We start from the raw sequence: 9,631 nt of genomic DNA, 5'->3' as shown, positions 1-9,631 counted from the left end.
ATTGGGGTACTAGAATCCCTCACAATTATGGACACTTGCTTGGTCCGTGGGCGGGAGCCCACTATGCCACCAGAAGTTTCTTTCGTGATGCTTATCAATCAGGTGGAAGCGGTGCTTACCAAGGAAGTGGAAGCGGAGGAGGAGCATTGGGTATTGCATCGGGGCCCATGGATCATGATGGCGGCTATGCTAATGTGGTGACTGAGGATGCGGAAATGGAGACCTCGGGAGAGGAAAGGAGTAAGGAATGTAGCACCCGAAGAGAAGAATCGTCGGTAAATAACGAGGAAGCCTTGGCCGGTGGGCAAAAAGGCTTGGTAAGAAGAGGAAGTCCTAATATTATATTTGGTTGTTTTGAGTCAGACTAGCTTAACATTTATCTCGGTTGAGACTTGAACATTTTATTTCATGGTATGTAATCTTGGTCACTAGGCCAAAAATTCATTTACATTTGGTAGTATGATGGTGTGGTAGCCACCATTGAGACTTAATTGCTTTTGTGTGAGACATAGGTACATTTGAAGGCCATTTGCGAGCCATTGACACTTTGCTCAGGAGACACTCGACCGAGTACTAGCTTCACTCGATCGAGTGTCATTCACTCGACCGAGTGAATCCCTTCACTCGGCCGAGTAAGGCCTTTGACAGAACCTGGAAAACTCCTAGAAATTGGGCACTCGACCGAGTATGTTCGGTCACTCGACCGAGTGCATGTCACTCGATCGAGTGGATTGTATGTACCACGTTTTGCATAATTTCGACCAACTACCAAGTGCATACCTTTGCTTAGTGACCATAATAGCGTCTTAGTAGTTGAGTGGGCCTAATAAGACTCGCATGATCGATTTTCGTGAATTGTTTGCATTTGATAATAATATTTGGTTTATCACTATTGCTTGGTGTATTAACATTAAAAGTGTGTTAAATAATCAATAGCAACATAGCATGACTTGATAGACGGCAAAGACATGTGAGAATCGTATGTGACATACGATGATTTCCATGGTTTTATAATGAATGTCATTTATGAATTTCATGATAGTCATTCGATGCATAAATAAGTATTGTAATGGTTCTAGACAGGAACACTTGCATGAAGTGGAAATAGCCATAGATACATATGCGATCATATGGTACATTTGACGCGGTATATGTGTGGCATGAGGATGGTAATTGAATTCTATTAGAATATATAATTTACCATGTGGTGTTCATCATTTCATTAAGTCATATGTTTCATAGGTAGTTTACGAGTATATCCATGTTTTTAAGCATTGAACTTCGGGACGAAGTTCTCTTTTAGGGAGAGTGAATGTAACAATTAGAAAGTTAAAGAAAGAAACCGAGCATAACATGGGATGAGGAGTACAAGCATGTTTACGGATAAGGGACCTTGGTGTTATGAGAGGGACTATGTTGAGGGAACCGTGAGTTGAGACATGTTTCTATATAAGAGAGGGGATACGGTAAGGGCTCGGGAAAGATATGAGACTTGATAATTAGTAACGAGACGGAGAGAGAGAGAGACTTGAGAGAATGGTGGGAAAAAGGGAGTGAGGTGAACTTCAAGAACGAAGTTCATTTTAAGGGGGGAAGATTGTAATACCCAGATTCTTTGGGACCCGCAAAAGTACCATTGGATGCATGAGGAGACCTCGGGACTGGTGGAGAACTACTCGGAAGCAAGGGATGACCGTCTACTAGACCAAGTGTAACCTAGACTAGACCTAGTGGGGCTGCAGTGGACCAAGTAGAGTGTTTACTTGATCGAGTGCCTAACACTCCATCGAGTGGACTCGGCACTCGACCAAGTGTCATTGAACAATACCCGATAACACCTTATTTCGGGATCTTATCCATCTTATCCAAATCATTCCATTCTTCTTCCTTCTTACTCCAAATCCTCTTCCTTCTCCCTAAAACCTTCCTAAACATATTCTTATGGGATTCAAGCTTGGATTAGGGGATTATATCTTATCTTGTTCTTCTTTCCTTCTACCTTATAAGTTGAGATCTACCTTTCTCTAATTCAGTATGAAACCTAACTTTTGGGTTGGGTTAATTAATTAGTAGTTAGTGTATGTAATATGGGTAATTAATGGGTTATAATAAGGGTTTTGTAGTGTATAATTGTGTAGGAGGTATTGTGGTAGCATTATGTGATTTGTATAGGATGAGACGGTTTCATAAGATGGAATTTGGTCGGATTCAAGTAGCTTGTGAAGATTTGCTAAAAAGTAGGTTTATCCTACTCGGTTTCAATAATGTGTGTACATATTTGTGTGTCTTTTACATCGTTTGCATATTATGAGTCGTGTTTCATCACATGGTAGTATTTGAGGATCTTGGTAAATCTCTTATGTTATCTGAAATGCATTATACCATGATATTGGTTAATGATGACTCAAGGAGTCAGGATATTTGAGGAATGGGTATTATGGCATGCTTGGAAAATGTGTTTTGTAATTAGTCTTATTTGATATGTTGTGTCGCATAGTATGTCTTAGTTATTATCGTATATGTTGAGGATGTGGTTGTTATTGAGGAGACGTAAGACGGTTGGGAGACCGTCTTATGCTTAAGTTGCCTCTTGGAGCTTTCCACTCCAAGAAGGATGTGCACATTAATGACTTGAGTACGGAGGGACTCGTGTGGTTGAGACACGATGTCTGGTAGGGGTCCAGTTGGCTTCCGGACCCGGTACCACGGGCATGGCTCGAGTACTTGTTTGTGAGGTATGGTGTCGTGGCCGTATCCCTGACACTGGTTATTGTGGGTACGTCTGTGTTGCTGTTGAGGAGACGTAAGACGGTTGGGAGACCGTCTTATGCTTAAGTTGCCTCTTGGAGCTTTCCACTTCAAGAAGGATGTGCACAGTAATGACTTGAGTACGGAGGGACTCGTGTGGTTGAGGCACGACGTCTGGTAGGGGTCCGGTTGGCTTCCGGACCCGGTACCATGGGCGTGTCTCGAGTACCTGTTTGTGAGGTGTGGTGTCGTGGTCGTATCCCTGACACTGGTGGTTGTGGGTACGTCTGGGCGTGTCTCACTACCGGCGTCGTGATTGTATAATAATGTCTTGTTCACTTCATTAACATGTTGCATATTTATTTATACATTGTATCGTGTCTTATGTTTATTTATTGAAACTGGCGTGTTTGGGTTGTGTGTAAATTGTCACCTATTTTCGGGGTGGCCTATGTCGATCCATATGATATTTTCGATCATATGGGGAGCAGGTTGAGTACAGGTTGTTTGGTGTCACGTAGGAGACGGGACGAGCTTTGGATTTGAAGCCGAGTGTCAATTCTTTAGAAGAGTATAGTAGTCATGAGTTGTATCATTTCTTTTTTTGTTCATTCATGGTTATGTAATCCACTAAATACTTTAATTATATTAATTATGCCTTAATTGCAACTTCGATTCACTGCCTCGGGAAACCGAGATGGTAACATCCTCTCATTATCTTGGCCGGGTACGAAGGGGTGCTACACATTTGGGCAATGAGGAGGAACCCCACAAGTCCAGGCCAGCTCCCACGAGTTGGGAGGCAGACACGCCCAAGCAAAAGGGAAAAATGAGTGAGCTCCCACGAGCTCACTGAAGCCCCCACGAGCCAAGGCGAAGGACTTCCTTAAGGGGCTTAATCGTCATTTAAGCTCTTAGTTAACCTAATGCTTGTACTTAATATAAATACCTCATGTACTTAAAGGAAAAGACACATTAGCTTAGCTTAGTTAGACTACTCTAATTAGTTTAATTACACATTAATCCTTCCTTAATTATTGTTCAAGTAGTCTTAGATTTAGCTTGGTAATTGAAGGATTCTTGGGTTGGTATTGGAGAATTGACAACTCTTCATCATTAATCAAGACTTTATTCTATTATTCTTCTATTTCCTTTGTTCATCTTAAGTTGGTATAATTCCTTTACTCTTTACTTAATCTTTTGTTAATTGCTTTACTCCTTCAATATGTTTACTTGTGTTAAGATGTTTGACACCATTAATAACATGATTTGCATGATGATGTGTGAGTAGTCTCTTAGCTAGGATTAGTGGGGGATTAAGGGAGTGAACATGGGTTAGATATATGCTTAATGAGTTCATATGAATGATTGTATGTTTTGTTTTCAACTTATGCACATCTTATGCTTGATAAAATTCTTGATTAACAACCTAGCATGATTCTCTAATCTTTTCAACAAGACTTGTAAGACATAAATCAACTCAAGGCTTGTTAGACCATGCATATTTTTGAATAGGGAGAAAGAAATCATTGTAGGTGTCGTAAGCTATAAATCAACTCGGCTCCAAGACCTATGTCTCCCTAGGAATTGTAAGACATAAATCAACTCGATTCCAACACAACTATAATCGTTTGTATGACTCATTTATGTGATTTTACAATGTTTCCCCTATGAACCTATGACACCCTAGTGTTTTTAATCAATTGTTTACATCTCTATTTGTTTTCTTTGATTTCATTTGTTTACATTTTTATTGTAGTAATTTAGCTTACAACTCAAACCCAATCGTGACACCAAGACATAGCTACTTTGCATTAAATAACTATTTGATAAACCGTCCCTTGGGATCCGACCTCTACTTACTCCTTTAATAAGAAGTTTGTTTAGTTTATAAATTTGATTTTGATTTGGTTATTAACGACGTGACCCTATTAAAAATGGCGCCATTGTCGAGGACGGTGTATTGTTGAATTTTTATCTTTTATTGCTTTTTAGTTGTGTCTCTCTTTTATTGCTTGCCTATTGATACTGAGATTGAGAGAACATTGAGGGGTATTAGAAGAGCCTTTAGAGGTGCTTCTACATCAACAATGGAGGACCCTAATTCGAGTATTGGAGGACTTGTAGACGTAGGAGTCATTCAAGTAGATAGAATTGAGTTTACCAACCCTTTCGCAATACAAGGTGATACGGTCGTTATGTACCAAAAATAAATACCTAAATATAACTAACAGAAGCTAGTGATAAGTAGGCTCGATCTCCACATGGAGGCAAGGTATCTATTTGAAAGTCCGTCTATCTAAGTCACAAATGGAGGGTTTTAAATTGGTTTTCTAAACTACTAAGGGTCAAAGGTCAAGAGAGATAAAGCAAGAGCAATAAAGTGAGAAATTGAGATATAAGTGATCAGATAAAAGAGGTATGTCAGGATTACGGTTCACCATGGCAGTTTATCGACTCAATATAAATAGCCTAGACAATCTACTGAGAGAAGGGCAAGGGAAAGGTCCTTTCGGTCCGCTATCCACCCTAGATTTCCACTAACTTAACTTCCGTCCTCATTAGGGTAGTCTACTGTTCATAGCAGGTCTGTTTATTCCAATCTTCCGATCCAAGAACAAAGTTAACCAAATTAATGTTATTTAGAAGCGTGCACTCAACTAAATATGTTACAATTATATTGCTACGGTGACAGATTCTCACATGTAATTCATCTAGCCTATTTACTATATCGTCACATCACTACCATGGATCCCATAATCCTAACATAGGGAAATTAGCTACTCATATTCTTAGAGCAGTCAACAATAACAAAAAAGAGCATGCTAATAAGAGACATAATAAAGAGATGATAATAAAGCATAAACAAGAATAAAGGAACAATTAATGAGAGCAAAAAAGATTTAGATTAAAGGGAAAAGAATGATTACAATCCAAATCCGAGAGAAAAGAGGCAGAAAAGTTTCAAGCAGGCACCTGATGAGAATTTTTATGAAGCTTGGTGTCATTTCAAGAAGTTGGTGCGGTCTCTTCCACACCATGGTTTTGATTAATGGTTTTTATGCAACCAGTTCTACAATGGGTTGTATGATGACCACCGTGCTATATTGGACGCCTCATCTAATGGGCGATTTCAGAAGAACAATGATGATGACAAAGGATGGGGAATTATTGAGGACATGGCTACCCATTGTGCTGAGTATGGGAACCCGAGAGATGGTATTCGCACAGTTCATTCAGTACATAATGTTGTAGTGGATCAGCTAGAAGCCATGAATACCCGTTTTGATAAGTTAGAGTTGCAGCATGCTGGTGATCAACAGACGGTTCACTTGTTGACTAGACAAGAGGCCCTTACTTGTGAGAGATGTGGGAGTAATAACGGTCATACTGCTGTTGATTGTCTAACAGAGAAGGAGCAAGTCCTTGCAAGGAGGGGGTTCCTATTATAATAGTCAAAGTGGAGTCCATCCCAATTTGAGGTGGACCAAACAAAATGTGCTTAATCCTATTCCTCCTCCGCAGTAGCAACAAGCTTATGTCCCTCCTCATAAAGCTCAACAAGGCTTTCAAAAGCCTCCATCCTTTCCACCTCCGCATCAAGGAGCTTCTTCTAGTGGAGTAAGTGAGTTAGCTGAGTTGAAGTCGATGATCCAATCATTGACTAAGCAGATGCAGATGAGTGACCAACAGAAAGAAGCATCAATTAAGTCACTCGAGACCCAAGTTGCCCAACTCGCCGCTAGCCAGTCCACGAGAAAGCCGGGTCATTTACCGTCTCAATCTGAGAAGAATCCACATGAGATGATAAATTTGATTAACTTGCGCAGTGGTCTTTCCTATGAAGAACCCAAATTGTCAACTGTTGAGGACATATCAGACCCGGAGGATGTCGTTGCTGACGATGAACAGTCATCCATTGCTAAAACCATGCTTAACCCAAATAAAATACTCGATCGACTGATTTCTGGTGGTCGATCGAGTAGAATTGCTGAAGATAATGCTCGATCGAGTGGAATTATGGGTCGATCGAGTAAAGCTGATATTCAAGGATTCGACCGAGAGGCTGGAATTAGTCGATCGAGTGAATTTACTGGGAAAAGTGTTTGATCGAGTGATATTTGCCTCGATCGAACAATGTTGATAATGAAGGATTCGATCGAGTGAAAAAGATGCTGAAAGACCTCGATCGAGAGCTAAAAGGGATCAATCGAGCAAGAATGAATTTGAACCTGTCGAGACATTGGAAGAAAGGAATAAAGGGCTCGAAATTCCCATTACGGTGCCCTTTCCAAGGCGATTGCATAACAACAAGGCCAACCAACAGTTCGGGAAATTTGCTGAGATCCTGAAGAGCCTTCACGTCAACGTTCCTTTCGCCGAATTGCTTACCCAGGTACCCTCTTATATGAAATTCATGAAAGAAATCTTATCGCGTAAGAGGCATATAAATGACCATGAAATGGTAGCTTTAACTAAAGTAGGGACTGCCTTAGTTCAGAATAAGACACCACCCAAACAATCAGACCCGGGTAGCTTTTCAATTCCTTGTCATATAGGGACTCACTTGATTGATAACGCGCTATGCAATCTACGAGCTAGCGTGAGTGTCTTACCGTTGTCTCTCGCTAAGAGACTTGGTTTGAATAAGTTTAATTATACTAATATGACCGTTCAGATGGCCGACCATAGTATATCACGGCCACTAGGAGTTATAGAGGACATACCTGTCAAAATCGGAAGATTCTTTATTCCCGTAGACTTTGTGGTTCTTGATATCCCCGAGGACACTCACACCCCTATCATTTTAGGGCGACCATTTTTATTCACTGCTCGTGCAGTAATTGACGTCGGGGGAAAGACCCTTACATTTCAGGTAGGAGATGAGGAGCTGATATTTCATCAGTCTAAATCTTGCAGGGCTCCCATGTAAGTTCAACCTTGCAATGCTCTACCCTCTATTGACCCAGATACAGACACTCCAGCTGAGAATATTGAATATTGTGCAGCGATTGTAACCCCTCCGCCTCAGACTGAGAGCGAAAAGGAGGACCATTCTACTGTTTTCCTTGCTGCAGGTACAGATAGCGTGGATGCTAAAGGTCCTATTGGTCAAGGTACAGTTAAAGTCAATCAAAGTGATGGGAATGCCACCAATGGAGATAGGAATGTCAAGGGAAAGAAGAAAGTTCGGGCGTATATGGATGCCAACTAGTCTCCTTCCATCAGTTTGAGTACAAGCTCGTGGTGATCAAAGAGGACGGTCCGAGATGCTGAAGGGACCTCCTCCAGTTAGAAGCCCTCTTGTGGGCTATTAAAGTGTTTTGGACGATGAGCGGGGAATTCCCCGTTGTATTAATTTGTAATTTTGAATTCCTGTTAAGACTTTTTTATTGCGTTTTTAGACTTTTAGACATTAGCTTAGTTAGTTTTAGCGAAAACCGAATATTGACTGCATGATTTTGTGATTTGGTATTTGTGGGAATTGTTTTGCGTGTTTCTATGCAGGTTTGAGGAAGACAAGTCACATTGGGACGTGTTCCACAAGAAAACACCTCGATCGAGTACTTTTTGTACTCGATCGAGAGAATTGCCCAGCAAAAGAACTCGATCGAGCGGTTTCAGACACTCGATCGAAATGTCAAAAATGAGGAATTCTCGATCGAATGGATTTGTGCTCGATCGAGCAGATTGGATGCCAAAGTCCTCGATCGAGTGGTTTCAAATCACTCGATCGAGTGAATGTGCCTATAACACGTAGGGAGTTATTCTTTTAACTTCTATTTTCATTCTAATTTCATTCTAACATTCTTTTCCCTCTTTGTGCGACTAACCTTGCGATAAAACCCCCAAAAAACATCCATTAATCTTTACCTTTACCACAATCAACCACCCATATTGTGTTCATTGCTAGTTTTTCGACAAAAGCCCTCACCTTGCCCTTTCAATTTCGCCTTTGTTATTGATTAATTGGGTAATTAGGGTTTTGTTCGGGTTTTGTTCAAATCCGACTATTTCTCGCGATTTTCGTCGATTTCTTAGCAATTTCTTGTGGGTCTTCAATCAAGTAAGATTTCTCCTTTAATTATTGTTGATTTACTGTTTTTTTCGACATAATTTGAAGGATTAGGGTTTAGGGTTTTTCGAAAATCCGTCTATAATTAGGGGTTTTCGTGTTTAATTGTTTGTTCGATTAATTTTTGCCCTTACTTGCTTGATTAGGATGGATAGTAGCATAGTACCTTCGACTAGTTCGACTGTTGCCCCATCCTTGACTGAGACGGTGGTCCCTGCTGCCACCACCGTCGTTTCTACTGCTGTTTCTGCTGCTACCTTTACTGCGGCTGCCACTGTGTCTACTTCTGGTACCACACCCTCTACGGTGACGACCTATGCTGCGTCATCACCAGCTGTCGCAGCTGCTTACCGGGCTGCCCTAGTGCCTCGCCCCGCTACTAGACAGGCTTATTCTTCGGGTACTTGAGGGCGTGGACGGGGTCGAGGACGAGACACAACTGCTGCCGAATGTGTCACGTTCTGTGCCGATGAGTCTCTTGACCCGCATCCCGACTATTCAGAGGTACGTTTCGTTAATGCTATTCATCGTACCCGTTTCTTTGACTTAGAGAGTTGTGACTTTGCTTCGACCAAATTTTTGTGCCGGAAATCTCTTGAGAAGTTAGGAACTTACGAGCCTGTAGTTGAGATATTGAATGGGGCGGGGATTTCTGGACTGATTACCATGAGTGCCACGACCTATAAGGAGCTGACCCTCGAGTTTTTCAACTCCTTCACTTTTTTTGCAGCTGCCTACGCCACTGACCAGGGTAGCTCGTGTGTCTCCTTCCGGTTGTTTAACCGGACTACGACCTGGACCCTGGCT

Source organism: Silene latifolia, chromosome X, assembly GCF_048544455.1.
Source record: "Silene latifolia isolate original U9 population chromosome X, ASM4854445v1, whole genome shotgun sequence".
In the NCBI taxonomy this organism is placed as follows: Eukaryota; Viridiplantae; Streptophyta; class Magnoliopsida; order Caryophyllales; family Caryophyllaceae; genus Silene; species Silene latifolia.
This window is presented reverse-complemented; position numbering follows the sequence as displayed.